General features: G+C 37.1%; 1 non-coding gene across 1 annotated transcript; it reads right to left on the bottom strand.

The window, feature by feature from the left end:
- Positions 1–17,150: 17,150 nt before the first annotated feature.
- On the bottom strand, positions 17,151–17,257 carry LOC145168191 (small nucleolar RNA R71). Its single transcript, XR_013741762.1, has one exon. It is a non-coding gene; the product is annotated as a small nucleolar RNA R71 (small nucleolar RNA).
- Between the last annotated feature and the right edge of the window lie 3,969 nt (positions 17,258–21,226).

Raw genomic sequence — 21,226 nt, 5'->3', positions numbered from 1 at the left:
ATCCGTTTATCAGTACCTCTCCCTTCATGAATAGATCTGGTCAATCGCCGGTATTGTGGTCCACTTAAACACGAGAGATTGTGACAAAATTAGGACATACTATAAGTGACAAGACAATGTGATCCTAAGTTCCTAGATAATATTCCTTAAGGACCATTAAGCTGACGACGGCCAAAGATATTGTTGTCCACCTAAATTGAGCAGCGAGATCTACAGACAACCTAGTGATTGTTCAATTTTAAATGTACTAGAACATGTTTTCCGCTTCCTGACATACCCCAATAATCAGGAACTTTCAAAGTACTCCTTACTTTAGGTGAACAGACAATTATTATGAGAGAAGTCAGATTTAGAATGCATATGCTATACACCCAAGTCGGATCTCTTCCAATCACGCAGAGGGTGAAACATATGACTAACCAGATTTAGAGGGATTGAGAAGTAGAATGGTGCATATGCTGTGTACCAGGTCAGATGGTTAATCACGCAAAGGAGACAACATATGGCTAACAGGCAGGCAGAATTGCATAGATAGAAGATGCATAGAAATAGAGTTGCATATGTTGCAGTCCAGGTCGGATGTATTTCAATCACGCAGAGGAGGCAACATATGACTAACAGAAGGAAAGCAAGAAAATAATTTTCTACAGACCTACTTTATCGGAATTCCCCAGTCGCCCCATCAATACCGGAATTAAGGACAAAGTCCGTACATCGAGGAAGAGTTAAACCACAGTTCTAGATACGGATAACTTTAATGTGACTGGTGGATTATCATGTATATCTCCCTGCTCAACCTATCTGAGCGTCGTATTGTCAGGCTAAATGGATCTATCTATGTCAAGATTTTTCAAGTCTCTAGATTCCTTAAGTTCATTAATGCCTAGTCAAGTCCATTTTAATCTCTCGTGTCTACCAGCGCATCGAACACAGAGCATAAACATTTAATTTTTGGTACTTTACGCAGACTCAGATTGCCCGTTATCACTTCATAATATCACTTCCCAAAACATCTCCCTCAAGCACATTTCATAACCAACATATTTTTTGGATTTTCTGATTTTCTAGTGTTTTTTGGATTTTCTTAAATTTTCTAATTTTTTTTTTGTTTTTATTTCTCCCCCTAAATTTATGCATAGGAGAGAAATGAAAGTAAATGCGCAAATTTAAACTATCCTAAAACAAAAATTAGTCTTTAAAGCGAATCAGCTTAAGAAAAACTCAGGAGTATAGAGAAGAAAACTCAAACCGTAAGTCACCGATTGAATTTGCATCCAGAAGGCCTGAGAACAGCAAGCGTAAACTCAGAACAGATCCGAAAATTCTTCATGTCATTAAGCACTAACCCCGTTTGTGATCTCTTCCTTTCTTCCTTTCTCGCAAAAGGACACATACTCTCAAATAATGTTCTGAATGTTGTACAGTTGAGAGATGTCCCCTATCATGTGCCTGGAACAGCCACTACCAACAAACTGAAGTCTGATGATATGCCTCCATAGCTGCTCCGACACAGAGCGGGATTAGTTGGTCTTTGGAACCCAGTCCATTTTGAAACTGGGTCGACCTTTGTCATCCTTGCACGGTACTCTCTCCCATGACATATCATGTTTATCACAAACAGAAGATGAAGAAATATTAGAGTCATTAGTTGATTTAGGAGAGTGAGCCTTTGGAACACATTTGTAGTTGGGTTTAACCTATTTCTTTTTCGATTTGATGGGTGGCTCGGTACTTGATTTTGAACTTGATGTCGGCCGTTGAGATGACTTTGATTTTGGCTTCACGGGAGCATCTCTTGGATTTGGCTTCTTGGCCGACATTCCCCTCTTGCCCTTGGGATTCGGATTCTTGGCCTTGTGGGATTGATTCTTTGCCTTCTGTGCGTTCCAGTCGCCATTGTCTGAACGTGACCTTGAGGGGTTTCTTTTGGAGTATCTCCCTTTTGGTGCGTTCTGCCACCCTTGTGTATGGTAGGGAACGTATGCGCGATTACGACAATTTCTGGCAATGTGTCCAGGTGTTCCACAGTGAAAACATGTCTTTTTCTTCACTGTGAAGTTGTTTCTTCCTGCCCCTGGTGGCGTATCCTTGCCTTGTCTCTTATTTTTCCCACATGCACACTTGCAACAAGCCGTCAGTTGTTTCACTTGATTTGGTGGCCTGTATTTCTCAACATCAGGTTGATCAGAAGCAGCTGAGTTCGAAGCAACAGATTCAGAGCTCAAGGAGATGTTGGTTTGTTCAGTGGTGTTCTCCTTGTTCTCATCCTCTGCTACTTTACCTACACATGAAGTAGATGTGCTAGAAACAGGAACATCAGTATTTTCAAACAAATAATCAAATATGTCAAAAAAATTTAACTCAACATGATCCGATGCAAAAGCATCAAAAGCATCACAAGATGTATCATCAACTTTAATATCAGAAACAGAAGGTTTTTCATTGGAAACAGAAACATCAGGTTCAGGCTCAGTTTTGTTATCAGAAACAGATCCTTCAACTTTGTGCTTTGACTGATCTAAGGATTGATCTGCAGGGGAAGTAGATGTTGGGTTTTAAGCATTCTAACACTCCTATGGTGTACATGCAACCCTATAAACCTTGGATCTATGTTTTCTCTATTATACATGCAAATATTAACTATTCCAAGGTTTCATCCTAACTAGCATATTATGAAGCACCTATACTACAAAGTTCTAGTTAGATGACATACCTTTTGATGTAGCTTGATGTCTTCAAGCTTTAAGAGCTTAGCCCCAATAGTGTGGAAGCCTCAAATGGAATCACAAATCACCAAAACACCTTGGAAGAACTTGAGAGAATATGTATGCACACTAAAATCGGCCCACTCTTATTTTCACACATTTGTGCCAATTTTGTGAGCCAAGGACCCCTTTATATATTATGGAGGATTAGGGTTACATCCATGTAAACCCTAATACTCATGACCTTTCATTTACATAGGATCCATGGGTTAAAAGCTCCATGGACCATCCATGAAAGCTTAGCCCAACCTAAATGAACTTGGCCCATTCCATATATATAAGAGTCCATATTTAATTAGTTCTTTTTGATCACTTAATTAATTCTAAATTAATTCTTGATCAATACTAATTAAATAATATGATTCCATATTAATATATTAGAACTTATAATATATTAATATAAATCATAAATATACTATTCTCAAAAGACTATCCATATAAATTGTGCCGGTGAAGTGCAACCTAAATGGACCATGCCGGGTCGGGTCAAGTACATACCAAATATAGTTATGGACTTAGACATTAATCCAACAGTCTCCCACTTGGATAAGTCTAAAACTATTATTGAGTATGACTTCAAAACCTAACTGGCAATCGTAGCTCTTAAAGCCGCTGTCGAACTCTGACCTTGTCAATGACTTGTCCATTAGATAAGGGATCATATATTCCTCCATTCTAGATATCATATGGACTGAGACATGGATTATAATCATTCTCTCTGTCCATTTGTTGTTTCCCGATTTTCGATTTATGATGACTGACTGATTGAACAAATCAAATCAGTCCTGGCTTGGCCAAGCACTCACATGTGTCATCGCTAAATCATCGAGGGGCCCACAGATATCGCTTTTATCCCGAAGGTAAAAGGAATGGATAAACTTCGACTCATATGGCTTGTTCTACTACTTGTTGAATCATACACAAAGGCACGTTTTATAACCCCGAGTTACCAATGCGTTTTCATGCAATCAATGTATAACCAACTCATAGTAACAACTCATATCTCTAGGTTTTAAGAATATAAGATATTATCGTCTCATGATCACTCGTGATAAAATCCATGAAGTGATTCAAATGAGCGTGGGTTGAATCTAATACTCAAAACTTATGAGCACTAATAAGTGTTGTAGCACCACTTTGTCCACCAACTTGGACCTCTACAAACCAACCCATGACAGTCTTGATTCATATCTACTTCCAACATATGACCGACTGTGGATGGTTTGAATAACTTAATCATTCAGGAAGAGCGACTTAGTTATTCTGGAAGTCAAAACATGCAAAGTAAAACACAAGAATAAATGAATCAAATATGGTATCAAACCCTATGAATATAAATAAACACTTTTATTTATCACCATATTGATTACTCATTATTCATTGTTTCGGTTTTATCAACTTTATACTTGAATTAAAAACACTAGTTGTCCCATGCTCCAAGCATGTACACTATGTTTTTCTTAAACAATAGCTTTGCCATACACCAAGTATGCACTCTATGTTTGTCTATGATCCTTACTTTGTGAAATAAACCAATTGAACATAATTTCAATGATTCTAATTTCACACTCCCAAATCCTTATCGAAAAATGTGAGAATTTCAAATTCCTATCATTTATCGAAATCTGTTTAGATTTTAAACTTATATGCACTGACCCTCCTGTAATGAATATGTACAAAGTCACTAAGACTTGTCAACAGTCACTATAAGGTATTCCAATGGAGATCAACTCCATGGAAACTAAGTCTCATATTCAAAGTACATAAGGTATTCCAAACATGCTTCTTGCATTAAGTTTTCTAATCTTACACAGATAACTTCCACCTATGGAGACAACTCCATATTCTCATTTTGACTATCACTGCTGAATAAGAGATGCCTCTTTTCAGAATATGTCAATATGGTCCTTCCAAAATTAACACCATACTTCCAACTGTCCATGAGCAACCAATCTTTGGTAAACCTCAGATTGTCCTCGACAATTGCTTAATCATTTTAGTCATATCCAATTCTAGACCTTTTCCCTTCTTAATGCCTCTGGGCATTTGGAAAAATTTAGAAATGACAAATATTATAGCACATGTAATCGATCCTGTACCCAAGCAAATGGTACACGATTCATGATGTCTCACATAAAGACATGATTCTAGACCAGTCTTTTGCTACAATATTTTTATTTGCCATGTTTTCAAAATTTGACTATGAAGAGGGATGTCGTAATCATAATCGAATTTTGAGAATGCAATATATAGAATTTCCTTAAGTTGAACCAATCCAACATGAAATTCATATATATATTCTTGACTAAAGATGATTAAGGTCTCAATCTAAGCCTTTAGAACTGAAATGAAGTATATCCTCTCCCTTAATTATAGCAAAACAACTTTTTCAATCCCTACAGCCTCACGAATTGAAACTTTTGTTTTCTATAATTAACATTGCTAACTTGCAACACTAACAATAATTATCATGCTCCCACTAACATGATGATTATTAGCATAACACTTATGCTCCCACTAGCTTTGACATGTACTCAGAAATCAGCTGGACTTCTAGAAATCAATACTTTATTGACTTTCTTACCAAAGTTCAGATTTCTGATACGAGATTCTTTGATAAAACTTTATCAAAATCATACACCTTTCCTTAGATAGCATGCAAGTGTGTCTAAACAATTTCAGAACTATGAAAAGGGATGTCGTAATCATAGTCTCAATTGTTTAGACCTTTTGCCATCTGCTTCAAATCTACTTGGTGGAAGTGTTTCCTCACCATCATTTTCATGAATCGGAGAGAAACCTTATGACCCTTAGATTTTATGGTGTATGTGTTCTTATCCATGTGAATCGTCAAAACCATAGTCACAAGACAAGGATAATGACAAATCCAAACTCATATGGACCGAACTTATGCAATCTTAACTTCTTGCCACCTGGCAGTACAGGGCCTGCCATTGCTTCCATGTTGTTATGCAACCAATTGAGAACTTTCATAACTCCGATGCAAAGCCAACTTTAACTGGAATGGGCACAGAATATGTCAACACGATAGGTTATAAACCTCAAGTCGTGTGCTAGTGAAGAACCTCAGGTTTTATTCTTGATTAGTTCTTGAAATTCTTTTTAGGATCTTTAATACTCCCACTATCCTCTTGACATATAAGACTATCTTGCCAAATATTCAAGAGATAGTGCGGATTCTTTATCAAGACAAACACTTCACACAATTGGCCTTAGTTGGTCTTTGTTTTATCCAAAACATCACAACTTACCAATTTCAAATGTACAAGAGTAGGACACTTTTACTCTTACATTTGACAAGTGTTTTAAACCTTTTTTTAAGATATGTCACTCAAGTTACAATCTTGGAGTATGACTCTAAGAATTGTTTTGGAACGAAGTATGACTCATCTTCCTGATCTAACCATTTCAACAATTCATGACTCCTCTTCTTAGTCATAAGAATGCACTAAGATGACCTTTAGAGGACTAATTGTGATATGATTTCTAAATCATTAAGATGATCACAAACATGATACTAAAGTACTCTCCCATCTTTTCAGATTTGAGAAACTTTTATCTTTCTGCCTAATTTGATTCTTCCCATTCGTTCTGCCATACATTGAGACTTTTCCAATGTTTCAGAATTATACTTAAACTTGTAAGTATAACCATATTTACTAAACTTTAGTAAATCAAATAGTCTTAACGAGCTTTGTGGTGGACATGACCAGTGCACAAGAATGTGTACTCGATCCCTTTAGTCCTTCACTTGACTCACACATCCATGTGAACAAGTAATTAGTCTTGATTTTCCAATGCTTGAAAGTTCTCATTCATCATACTATTCAACTTGCATGATTCCAAGTTTCGGTCCAATTGAAACTTGGGTGATGAGGAACTTTCCTGATTTGGTAAATTTAGACACTACCACAAATGAAAGAATCAAATCCATTTTCCAATATTGTTGTCAGTGGAATCATATAAGCAACAATTTTCCACAAATGTCATTGTAAGGATACTTCAAATAAATAAAATTAAACAATTTTCTTTTATTTTAAAACTTTGCGGAAAAACTTATCCTTACAATCCACATGGAAAATTGTTGTTATCTATTCCTTAGCAATATATCATAACTTCTTAAACAACTGCTCAAAATTCTGATGCGATCGAAATCCACCTTCGCGATCAGAATCAGCATATACTTCCTTTAAGATTTCTCTCTATTCTTTGATTCTTAAAACATCAACATGTGACCCAGTCACATCATGTAATGAGGATCTCAGAATAGAACTTAACAGAGTTAGATAATGGGCTCTACCTGATGTAGAGTCAAACTTATTGACTTTAACATCCTTAGGTAAATTTGGCAGCTTTGCAATCAACGCCCCTTCCTTTGGCAAAATAAACATATGGACCCTTTGGTAATGGGACTATCTCAGACTTAGCCTTTCTCTTTACCATTTGGTCAACCGGGTTGACTATGGCCAATCCCTTTCCATTGGGAAGAGAATGCTTTTTCTAGATTTCCAGTGTCACCATTGTCACTGTCTATAAAGTTTTTTGGGAAGTTGATCTTCTAATCAAATTTGCTTTACTATCGTTCCAAATCATTGCTGATTCAGCATCACCAAGCAAATAGATATGATCATTAAGTTTCATGTCATAGTCTGTTTCATAGTAGTCCCAAAGGAACTCACTATGTGACTTAGAAAGTGATTGAACATCCAACTTTCTCAAGACTTTGACACCCAACTCTCCCGGCTTGTCAATATGTGACTTCATCTCTAAGATGTGATCACACATAGACCTTGCTTGCCATTAGGGCTTGAGTGACCTTGAACTTGTGGGTTAGGGAGAATAATTGGAGGAGGTGGAGGAAGAGAAGTATGACTTCCATGAGCCAAACTCGGGAAGTCATATTCATTAGGAAAGCTTGGTTTGGGAAGATCATTGTTGTCTAAACCAGACATCAACAATGGGAGAAATTCACGTAAAGTTGATTTAAGTCCTTAATATAACACCCAATATGATATATTAAGTCTAGGACCCAACAAACTATTTTATAACTTGGAAGAGGGATGCCGTAATCCAAGCTATAAAATATTTGAAGGTAGGTGAATGTCGATTCACCAATTTCCACCAAGATAAACGAAATGTATTATTAGGTTTTAATTGGTTTTGAAACTCCTAAATTCTTTTGAGATTCATTGAACTTTTCAATGGCATGTTTCAATCTCGAGTGTGCCCTTCAGGTTTTGTGACTGGGATGCCGAGGATCACAAAACAAGGTGTGAAGTAACCATGCAAATATTCTTGGTACCCTTAATATTTACCCCTCAATCGATGTGCCGGTTAACCACACACGCTCTAACGATACTATGATAAACATTAAGTTACCCTTTGCCTACCTTGTTAAGTCCAGGTTAGTGTGCCGGTTAACCACACACGCTCCACTAACAGCTTAAACAAAGTGCAAAGTGTAATTTCATGGATTAGCACCGTATTCACATTTTCCTAAGTAACTAAGATTGGGAATTTATAAGTGTTTAGTTACTTAGTATTTATCATTATACTTATAATGAAGGGAGAATTATAGTCTTTGTCCTACCTGTTCGGCTAACGACCCTCCACCAGTCAAGGAAGCGGTGGGTGAGAGTGGATACCCATTAAACTGCCATTTTATATGCAGTAACCTTATACCCCCCTTATAGACCGGCTTCGTGAATGAGGCCTACTAATGGTAAGACGACTTGCTCTTATACATATAATATATTAAACTTTTAATATTATAATAGTATAAGGGTGTATTTTAGACATTTAAAATACTTGGTGGTTTAATCTATTAATTAAACTATACTCTTAATTTAATTAAATTTAAACCATGTCATTATGGAATTATTAATTCTCTTTTAATTAAACACTTTAATTATCTATTAATAAAGTCCATAGGAGTTAATTGAATTATTCAATAAAAACATCATAATTCCAATTATTAAATTCAAAATTAAAACCATTTAATTAATTGTTTAAGTTATGAACCCAAGAGTTTTAGAATTCAATTCTTTTTTTTATCATAAAAAAACTTTTTCCAAATTCCAAAACTTGAGGGCAAGTTTTGTAACTCTTGAAAACTTTTGGATTCCATAACTTATGGAGTTAAATACTTGTTTTATGATGAAACTTTTCATGTTCCATAACTTAAGAACAAGTTATGGAATTCTCTAAAACATTAAGACTAAGTTCTGTAACTCCATAAAAAACTTTGAATCAATTTTTTTTTAAAAACTTTTTCATATCCATAACTTATGGAGGTTTCAAAAAACTCTTTAGATCAAACTTTTAAAACTAATAAATAATCATATCATTTTATCTTTTACTAAATTTGACCTAATTCAACTCATATAGCAAATGATTCAAATTTTACAAATAATTAGTTTTTCACAAAAACAAGTAATTATCTTAAAATTTGACAAACGTCATGTTTTTTTTTTCCTTTTTTTTTTCCAACTTTGAAAATAAAACATTTGCATCAATATAACAGAAAACAACCCATGACTCTGATACCACTGTTGCGTTTTAAGCATTCAAACACTCCTATGGTGTACATGCAACCCTATAAACCTTGGATCTATGTTTTCTCTATTATACATGCAAATATTAACTATTCCAAGGTTTCATCCTAACTAGCATATTATGAAGCACCTATACTACAAAGTTCTAGTTAGATGACATACCTTTTGATGTAGCTTGATGTCTTCAAGCTTTAAGAGCTTAGCCCCAATAGTGTGGAAGCCTCAAATGGAATCACAAATCACCAAAACACCTTGGAAGAACTTGAGAGAATATGTATGCACACTAAAATCGGCCCACTCTTATTTTCACACATTTGTGCCAATTTTGTGAGCCAATGACCCCTTTATATATTATGGAGGATTAGGGTTACATCCATGTAAACCCTAATACCCATGACCTTTCATTTACATAGAATCCATGGGTTAAAAGCTCCATGGACCATCCATGAAAGCTTAGCCCAACCTAAATGAACTTGGCCCATTCCATATATATAAGAGTCCATATTTAATTAGTTTTTTTTGATCACTTAATTAATTCTAAATTAATTCTTGATCAATACTAATTAAATAATATGATTCCATATTAATATATTAGAACTTATAATATATTAATATAAATCATAAATATACTATTCTCAAAAGACTATCCATATAAATTGTGCTGGTGAAGTGCAACCCAAATGGACCATGCCGGGTCGGGTCAAGTACATACCAAATATAGTTATGGACTTAGACATTAATCCAACAGTAGAAACGCTAGTATTTTCAACATTAATAAATCCTCCTGAAACAAAACCAGATGGCTTGCCATAAACCATAAATGGTTCGTTGGCAATCTCATCCTTGGATAGGGGTTGATACTGATATGTATGATTATAAGGAGGAGGTACACTATCATATCCTAGACCCTTTTGTTGGTTTCGTTTAAACTGCATGTAGTGATCAATCATGTTGGCAACTACCTCGCTTGATCCATCAAATTTTCTAAAATCAAAATTTGCAGTATCAAATTGTCTCTTTAATGTATCAAGCTCAGTAGTTAACTCATCATTCAGTCTTTTGATATAATCATAGTTTTCACATTTTTCACTGTATTCTTGCTGAATTCTCTTAAAGTCCTTTATTTTTGTTTCTAACTGGGCCTTTAGGGGTTTCTGTCATTTCCTGAGTTGATATCCTTCATATCTCAGGTCCTCAACTTCTCTTTTTAATAAATCAATTTGTTCCCGAAGAAACTTAATCGTAGTTTTACAAGATGGATTACATGAAACTTCATTGACTGGAACGTTTGAAGAACTCATTTTTTTTAAAAAAATATGCCCTTTGACTAAAAACTCAAAAGTCAACCTCAAAAGTCAAATTTGAAAAGTCAAACTTGAAAAGTCAAACTTAAAAGTCAAACCGAAAAGCTAAATTTGAAAATTTAAAAGTCAAACGAGAAATTCAAAGTTTATAGTCAAAGGTCAAACTTTAAAAGTCAAAGTCAAAATTTTAAGTAAAAAATCAAAAATAAAATTCAAAATTTAAAAACTAAAACTTTTTGGTTGAAAAAGGAATTTAAAATTAAAAGAAAATCAATTTTTGGGCTAAAAGTGTCAATTTGCGAAATTTGGAAGCGGCAGGGAGTGGTTTTGAATAAAATTTCGAAGTGTTATTCCATCTAGTAGGCTAGATCAGCTGGTAAGGTGCCTTGCTGATGAACCAAAGGTCGCAGGTTCGATCCCCGGCACCCCCCAAATATGTTTCCTTATTTTTAATGCGAAGCGAGGCTGCTGCTTGCGAAGATAGCTGCAAAGCGAGGACGAGATGCGATGACGCGATGCGAGGCTTGCTGCTGCTGAGCCGGCTACCCTAGCCGTTCACCGAGCCGAATTCCGAGCCGAGGCCGCAAACTCCGGCGACCGTAAACTCCGCCGACCGTAAATTTCGGCGACCGTAAACACGTTTACGGCCGTAAACTCCGGCGACCGTAAACACGTTTACGGCCGTAAACTCCGGAAAACCCTAGCCGCCGCCGACCGTAAACCCTTCAAAGACCGTAAATTCTTCGCAGATTACGTGAAAAACAGCGTTTTCACCTCTTTTTGCTCCAAAACTCGATCAAAAACTCGTTTTTATAAAAAACGCGAAGAACAAACCCCCCCTAATTTTCAGAGATCTATCCAAAAACGCAAGAATCTTTCAAAAATAAGATCAAATATGCTCCAGATCTGACAAAGATGAGTGATACAATCTAAGCTCTGATACCAATTGTAAGTCCCTAATCTGCTTGTGTATCAATCAGATCCGTTTGATGGTGCGGAATCCCAATCAAACGGACGATGTCAGATCAAATAGAAGAGTAGGAGAAGAAGAACATGATGAATCTTGTATGTATTGATATGAATGAAGATCCGGATACAAGATTCACACACACTAACACACACTTTCTTTTCTCTCTCTCTAGAACACCTTCAAATGCACACACTTAAGCTCCTCTATTCTATGTGTTCATCAATCTACTCCTCACCCCTTACACCTATATTTATACATAAGAAACATGTGCTTGGTGAACATGGGCCGTAAATGGGTTTACGGCTGTAAACCTGTTTACGGCCGTAAACACAACCGTAAACACGTATACGACCGTAAACACCAAGCTGTTTACGGTCCAAGACACAAAAATACATTTTCCTAGAAAAGCAAAGTATAAACCATATTTTTGACCCAACAGGAGGTGCTGATGTGTTCACGATTGGTGGATTTATAAGAGTTCTTCTACGATCAGGTGCCGACAGAGTTAAATGAGTCAACATGTCTATGTGGCAAGGGGTAACCGGTTTACCCCTTCATTTTGTGCTAAGTGACCTAATACACCCGAAAAAAACAAGTTTATTGCCCCATAAAGCACCAAAAACAATTTAGGGACTAAATGGACTAACCCTAGAAAGTTCATAGCGCATTATCGTCATTTTCCCAAATACATATTGATGTAAGAAGTCCCTGTAGAGCCATGTTTTAAAATAGTAATAACTACTTCATTATGTTTACTACAATAAATATGGTTATGCATAACCATGAAACTTTTAAAAATGTTCAAAGTGTTTCCAAAATGAAGTAGAGAATCGGATCGGTAACACCATAAAAGCTATCCAATTTGATCAAGCTGGTGAGTACATGAGTCAAGAATTTCTAGATCGTTTGAAAAACTATGAGATTATCTCACAATTCACTGACCTTAAACACCACAACGTGATGGAGCATTTAACGTGAAAAAAAAAATTTAATTAGATATGATTCAATCTATGATGACTCTAACCATTATTTTTTTTATCCTTGTCCAGTTAACACCTTAAAAACTACAGTATGAATACTTAATATCATTCCATACTAAAGATGGTGATTAGGATACCATATTGTTTATATGGCATATGTAAGTTTCCTAAAGATGTCTTAATTGAGAATCTGGAGCTGCAAAGCCTATGTATAATGAACGAATTCTACAAACTGGATTCCAAAACTATGAAATTGTAACACCCGGTTTCAAATCATTTCATTATTCGGTGCCGTGACCCGAAGATCAGTTATCATAAGGCTCTGGGCCTTGAGGAAGGGAGAGTTAGACCCTTCTTGGATGTGGGTATTATAGATTAGGTGATCCGAAAGTTCAATATTTACTACAATAAATATGGTTATGCATAACCATGAAACTTTTAAAAATGTTCAAAGTGTTTCCAAAATGAAGTAGAGAATCGGATCGGTAACACCATAAAGGCTATCCAATTTGATCAAGTTGGTGAGTACATGAGCCAAGAATTTCTAGATCATTTGAAAAACTATGAGATTATCTCACAATTCACTGACCTTAAACACCACAACGTGATGGAGTATTTAAGGTGAAAAATCATTTTTATTAGATATGATTCAATCTATGATGACTCTAACCATTATTTTTTTTATCCTTGTCCAGTTAACACCTTAAAAACTACAGTATGCATACTTAATATCATTCCATCCTAAAGATGGTGATTAGGATACCATATTGTTTATATGGCATATGCAAGTTTCCTAAAGATGTCTTAATTGAGAATCTGGAGCTGCAAAGCCTATGTATAATGAACGAATTCGACAAATTGGATTCCAAAACTATGAAATTGTAACACCCGGTTTCAAATCGTTTCATTATTCGGGGCCGTGACCCGAAGATCAGTTATCATAAGGCTACGGGCCTTGAGGAAGGGAGAGTTAGACCCTTTTTGGATGTGGGTATTATAGATTAGGTGATCCGAAAGTTCAATTCGTGTTTGGAGCCCAAGGGTATATCGGTAATGTGTTAGTTCGGGCCTTTATGGATTTTGGATTGTAATTCGAAAAGCTTTAAGGAAAGGGTGAGTTGATATAAGTGTAGAGCTCCTTATTAAATTTCCGTGGATATAAAGAACGTTGAAATCGGACGTAGAACGAAGAAGTTATGGCCTTCGGAAGTTTGGTGGTTTAAGAGCTAAGCCTAGTACGCTGGCGTACAAGGAAGTACGTTGGGCGTACTAGGCAGAAGAATTGCGGGCAACTTATGGAGTACACTGGGCGTACTGAGGGTACGCAGGGCGTACTCCAGCCAAATGAAAACCCTAATTTTTAGGGTCTTTTCCCTATTTAAACAACTTATATCAATTTGGGTCATCTTATTGATCAGCCTCCATCATCCTAAACCTTAATCTCGACCCTTAGTCACCTCCTTAGTGTTCTTGAGCTCTTGTGAAGGATCTTAGTGTCTTTTTGTGCATTTTGAAGAGATAGAAGGTTATTGAAGATTCATCTATTGGTGTGAAGCTTAGAGATCGACATTCATCATCATCTTTGCAAGCCATTTGAGGTATAAAGTTCTCTACTTGATGGTTTATTATGCTAGATCTAATTTTGGGACCTTCTTTATACATTTTTTCATCTTTTGAGCTAAAGTTGAGCTTTTGATCTACTCCAAAAGACATGGATGTTAGGTCTTAGCTCCATGGGGGTCCCTTATTCATAAAAATGCAAGCTTTATGAAAGATATTGGTCTATGCATATGTTGAGAGCCTTATTAAGCTTCTTCTTGAGAGTTGGGTCCCATTAAGTCATGCATGGCTGTAAAGTTGCCAACTTTACGTATTAAGTCACCCTTTAGAATCAGATATGGGAGTTTGGCTTAAGGTCTTAACCGAATAAGTGGTTTGGTAATCTGGGGAGTGCGTTGGGCGTACCCAGCTGGTACGCTGCGTGTACTGGCCTCGGAAGGAGTACGCTAAGCGTACGAGTTGAGTACGCCCTGTCTACTCAGCAGATGGGCTTTTGGGCTTGACATTCACGGATTTGGGCCATGCTTTGGACTATTAGGGTTTGGGCCTTTTTGGGCGATTAGACTTCTGATTTTGGCATTTGCTAGTATATTGGGCTTTCTTGGAATTAGGCCCATGATGGGTTTTGGGCCCAATTTCCATATTGGGCTTTTTGTTGCTATTGGTTTGGCCTTCAGATTTTGGGCCAAGTAAGGAAAGGGTAAAATGGACTTTTGATATTTCCATATTTATACATGTTTCTAGGAAATATTTACTTATATTTTTATTAATATTTTGGTTATTTGCATTGAATAATGGTACTTATAAGGTTAAAATATATATATTGGAGCCAAATAGAAGGCATTTTAAAGAAAAGTGACTAAAAATGACAAAGCATGGAACTTTGGAGGCTTGAAGACTTAAAAGAATAAAAATCCACGAGAAAGCTCAACTCACAACGTGAGTACGAATGTTCCAGAAGATCAACATCGCGGAGGAGGAATCCTTGTAGAACACGGATATCTACTGAATTCACGTCGTGAGTCATACTCATTCACGACGTGAGAGCGAATTTTATGATAACTATATATTCTCTTGATCATTACGACTTGAAAAACTTTTGGCCAACTTGGAGGGTTCCTGGAGACGAAATTCAGAGGGAGAAAAGGTCTGGAATTGGTTTTCAACACCAAGAAAGAAGGAGAAGTTCATTATTAGCTTAATAGTTTGGTACATTTAAATATGTCTTTGAATATGACTTGTTTATGTTTGTTTGCTAGTATGTCTAGCTAAATCTAGTTGCTTCTGTTAGCTAGAGGAAGCTGGAACTCATGGTGTTAATACTTTAGATTTGACTTTACTTGTTGGTTATGACTTGTGTTTGATTGATTGAACCTAGCATGTTTGATTTAATATTTGATTGCTTTAAATTCTTATTATGTGTAGTTAGTGAATATGAATCTGCATGAATATGAATACCTAATAATTCAGTGAACACTAGTTTATTAGAGCTAAGATCAAACCAATATTAGAAAACTAATTAACTATTGAATTGAGCTGTGCTAGAGAACTCATATTATGACCATAAGTGTGTTTTTCAAATCAATCTTACATGGATCCAATTCCATTTAATAATTGATTCTGTGTTAATTATTGTATAACCATACATAGATTACATGAATTAATAAATGTTAGTAAATTTAGAACTGAATTGCTAATACTATCTTAATTGGTAACCAACAGTAATTGTCATAACTACTTTATAAACCATTGAGGGAAAGTGGATTCGAACTAACAGAAGTGTTTGTTAAATGATTGAATTTTGTGTTAAGAGTTAAGTTCATCTAAACTTGCAAAATTAGATAAAACCCCGACTTTGCTAGAAAATTAGGTTAATTTAGTAGTAAATAGATTAATTATTTAAAACCGTTCCCTGTGATCGACACCCGACTTACCCGACTATTCTATAATTTGACTAGGTACACTGCCTAGGTGCAATTTAGTTAGTTAAGTTAGTTAGGTTATAAATATAAAATTAGGTGTAGCTAGATAGGTATAATTTGCACGCATCAAGTTTTTGGCGCCGTTGCCGGGGAACGACTTGTTTAATTGTTGATTTATTTGATTTAGGTTAATCGATCCTTTTTGTGGGGTAAAACCTGCAAAAAGTTACATTTCAGTTTAGTTTATTTTACTTTTTTTTTCCAATACTGAATTCACGACGTGAGTTTTATTGGCTCACGACGTGAATACAGTAATTTCCAGTTTTCTTTGTTTTTCTGTTTTAGTTTAGATTTACGTTTTTATTTTTGTTTATTTTGCAGAAGTTCATGACCAGAGGCTCTAACACACCTTTGGTGCCACCATTTGAAGATCCAGAGTCAGCCCTTCACAAGAAGACAGATAAGAACGCAGGAGTGAACGAAACACCAAAAATATCATCTTTCAAGGACCTCAAATCAGTCTTTGGAAAGAAGTCGGGAAAGAAAGTGGGAGAGACGAGTACATCATCAAAGGACAAAAGCAAGATAGAAAGCTTTGAGCAAGATCCAAACCCAAAGGTTACCGAATACGATACTGAACCCGAATACGAATTAGAAAAGAGTGAATCTGAGGACGAGCCAAAAAACGAGATGGCGAACATTGAAGAAATGCCCATGGGAGCATACAAGAAGCGGATACGAGATGATGCTGGTCCCGGTTTAGTACAACCTGCAATTCCCGCCACTGCGACATTCGAACTGAAAGGACACATCCTTACTGCACTTAGGGATGTACCATTTTCTGGAAAGGATCATGAGGATGCTTACAAGCATTTGGATGAAGTAAATGACATACCAAATTATTTCAATATCCCAAATGTTCCAAGAGAGATAGTCTTGATGAGGATGCTACCAGTCACTTTTAAAGGAGCTACTAAAGACTGGCTAAAGGCACTACCACCCGGCGCAATCACTACTTGGGCCCAAATGCGCGAACAGTTTTCAGATCATTTTTACCCACCTTCCAAGATAGCTAAACTCAAAAAGGCAATAGCAAATTTTGAGCAAAATACGGGTGAGTTACTTTATGAGGCATGGGAGCGCTATAAGGGATTGTTGAGAAATTGTCCTCAAAATGACCTCAATATACAACAAGAAGTGTCAATATTTTATGATGGTGTTAATGTCATGACAAGGCAACTCCTTGATTCTCAAGGACCACTTACTAAGAAAAATCCGGGGGAAGTTAAGGAGTTAGTTGAAGAATTTGCAAAGCATTCTCGTGAGTACCACAATCCAAGAAATGAGGGAGTTAAAGGAAGCGGGGGTGGAAATTCTGCAGATATGGCTGCTGTAATGGCCATGCTTGATACGATGGACAAGAGAATGACAAAAATGGACCAAACAATACATGTTATAAGAGTTGGATGTGAAAGGTGTAATGGTCCACACTTGACTAAGGATTGCAACTTAGATGAAAATGGATATCAAAAGGCTCAAGTTTGCTATTCGAGTGGGGATAAATATGATGAAGATTGGAGAAAACCAAAGAAGGAGTGGCTGCCATATGACGAATACAAGAAGCAAAAAGAAGAAAAATATAAGCAGACAGGCCGAGGCTTCTACCAAAAAGAGCAACCACCAGCCGAGAAGAAAGTTGATTTCGAAAACATGCCGACCCGATTTATGGAAGCTTCCGAGAAAAGGCATGATGATACTGATGTAGTGCTGAAGGAACACATGAAAATGATGAAAGAACAGCAAACAATGATGATTGACCAGCAAGCTTCATTAATAAATCATCAAGCATCGATCCATAATCTCGAAGTCCAAATTGGTCAACTAACTACTTTGGTGAGCAACAAATTATCCTCACAATTTCCCGAAACGAATGCTCAATCTCATGTTATGATGATCGAGACTGAAGAAGAGGCCATCTATGAAGTCCTAGAAGCATTAGAAGTGGAGCCAAGGCAGCCCGAACCAGAACCGAAGAAGTTAAAGATCGAAAATCAAAATTCTTCTGAAACACAGAATTCACGATGTGAGCCCTCTACGCTCACGACGTGGGATCAGTCTGAACAGAAAACTTCAGAAAATGTTTCGGCTTATCGTCCGCCTTTACCATTTCTGTCCTGAGCTAATCTTAGTCCACTGGAAAGGGAGCATTTGGATTTCATAAAGCACGTAAAGGGCATTCCAATTAATACTCCTTTTGTCGAGTCATTAGCTAAAATTCTCGAGTATACAAGGTTCCTACAAGACTTAATAGACACTTGTCAACAATTGAAGAACAATTCCAAAGTTATTTTAAGTGAGCAAAGTTCAAAAGTAGTGATGGGGGAGTTACCTAAGAAGATGGGAGATCGTGGACGCCTCACTCTTCCATGTGAGTTTGGGAATAATATGAAGATTTATGCTTTAGCCGATTCTGGGGCTAGCATAAATTTAAGGCCTTATTCATTTTATCAGAAGTTGAATATTCAGAAGTTGAAGGCTACGAAAATGACTATTCACATGGCAAACCGTTCAGTGACACAACCTCGGGGCATTGTGGAAGATATTCTAGTGAAAACTGGGAAATTCGTTTTTCCAAAAGACTTTGTGGTTTTAGATAAGAAAGAGGATCCCGATGTTCAGATTATTCTTGGTCGCCCATTACTTAATACTGTTGGAGCCTTGGTTGATATACGTGAATCCAAGCTCACTTTAAGAGTTGAAGATGAGAAGGAAATTGTTGGAATAGAAGAAGATTTCAAGGGAAATGGTGTTCAAAACGAGGTTTGTAACATTGATGAAGATAATGAACTTGGGGAATTGGAGAAGTTGATGGGAGAAGCGATGAAAACAATTCAACAAGTCAAACGAACAAAACCGAGAGCATCTGTCCCGTTTTTAGTTGAAGTCATTGCCTATACAACTCCAACTTCTTGGGTAAGTAAGGAAAGCGGTGAATTATTGAGTGATGATGATGAAGACGAGGTTACATCTAAGGAGACGAGACCGGTAGTGAAAGAAGAAAAGATTCCTTTGGAGCTTAAGAAGAATGAAGAAAAATTGGAGACTAAAGTGATCAAAAGAAAGCTTGAGGTAGACGAGGTGAAAGCTAAAAAGGAGAACTCGAAGAAGGCGTATATTAGACGTGTCCAAGCTTACAAGGGGCGATGGAAGGAGCAGAAGATTCAGTTGGTGGTGGACTCTTCATACGATTCAACGTATGAGGCACGGAGTCCGGCTCACGACTCCATAAAAAATAAGCGCTTCTCGGGAGGCAACCCAAGGCCAGTTTGATTTTCTTTCTAGTTTTTTTATTTTTTTTTAGGAAAATTAATCATCTCATCATCTAAGTAATATTGAATGGTAAGACATTAAGTGTGGGGTCCCTGGATTAATTGGTAATTAATTAAGGTTTTAAGTAAACAAGCAGATAAACTTCATAGAAAATTATCTGATCAGATCAAACTCACGACGTGAGCACGTATGGCTCACGACGTGAGACATGGGGGTACGGAATATTTTAGTCTGATAATTATATTAGCCCAACATTTCCTCTTAACCCATTTAGGAGCCCATTTTTCCGTTAGCCCAATAACTAAATAACTCCACTTGATGATTAATTGGATGGCCCAACTGCGTAAGCCCAAGACGAACTCACGACGTGAATTCCAATGGATTCACGACGTGAATATAGAATTACACGGGACCACTGATTAAGGGCAGAACCCACTTTGACCAAACCCATTTCTTATTCCCCACGAAGTGAGAATGATTTCTGGTCCCCCCTCTTTCCGATTACGGCCGTATACAACTCTATATTCCACTTTTGCTTACGTAATCTACACTTTAAGGTATGGATTTATTGACTTTAATAGTTAATTTTGCTTTAATAGCTAAATTTTGTGCTTAGGCTGATGAAATTATGCCCTAAATTATGTTATACCCGATGCATGTTACCGGAATATGCTTAGAATTGTTCTAGGAGTAAACCCCAACCATTGTATCGGACTGATTTGATAACAACCACGACCGATTCGTTAGGACAGGACGAATTCACGACGTGAATTCCAATGGATTCACGACGTGAATTCTGGGCGTGATGAAATTCTATTCTGTTTAATCCTAATCTGCTGGAAATGTTTGTTTTGGTTTGTGTTGTTTCTTGTTTTACAGAAATGGCTCCTAGGCGCGAGATTACAGCAGGGGTGGCCAACTTGCACCCATTTTATGTCTTCCCAACAACGGTGTCACGAGATGTTCTTACACGTTGGAATAACCGTTTGGGGTGGCTACACAACCGTGAGTTCGCTGTTGCCCCGCCTGTTAATTGGCAAAGGTTGAGGGAGGTTGGATTGGTTGATCGGTTAAACCCACTTCTTACAAAGTTATTTTTGGGGAATGACTACTCTTTTTCATGCAAAGGGTGGAACAACTTGTTTGCTATTCAAGAACGGGTCTATAAGGAATTATGTGTGGAGTTTTTCTCAACTTTAACATTTCATGAGAATGTTCAAGACCCCAATTATCCGCTGGCCTTGGTTTTTCGCTTAGGAGGAGAATACCGTAAGTGTAGCCTAGTTGAATTTTCATGGAGGATGGGATTGTATGAGACCCATGAGGCTGCGTCCCTGGAGTTTGCTTTGTTCTTACGAGAGGCTGTCTGTGGATATGAGGGAGGAATTTCTGGGCCCGAGTTCTGGAGCAACATTGCATCTGGGGTGTTTAATTCCGGGGTGTCACCGGAAAGCAGTATCAAGTCGGCAATTCATCGTCTCATTCACCGGCTCATCACATTTTCCATCCATTATAGGCGCCATGGAGACAAGGTTACAAAGATTATATTGTTCTTTTTGTGGTCTATTTTGTAGCCGGGAATGTGTTGCAACATCCTGTACTTCTTGGGCCGCTACTTGGCGGAGTCTGCAGTGAGTTCCCAACCTGGGAGCCCGATATGTGGGGGACATTTTGTGACCCGTTTGGCCCGGTCCTATGGTGTAATAATTCCCAACATCACGAGGACCTTGACTTGTATGGATGGGAGTGCGTTTTCCTTGGGTATTTGGAGACAATGAAGGTGGTGACCAACTATGGGACACATTGGGGGATTGTGCATT

Source organism: Lactuca virosa, chromosome 3 (genome assembly GCF_052849685.1).
Source record: "Lactuca virosa cultivar CGN04683 chromosome 3, Lactuca_virosa_CGN04683_v6, whole genome shotgun sequence".
Taxonomy (NCBI): Eukaryota; Viridiplantae; Streptophyta; class Magnoliopsida; order Asterales; family Asteraceae; genus Lactuca; species Lactuca virosa.
This window is presented reverse-complemented; position numbering and strand designations above follow the sequence as displayed.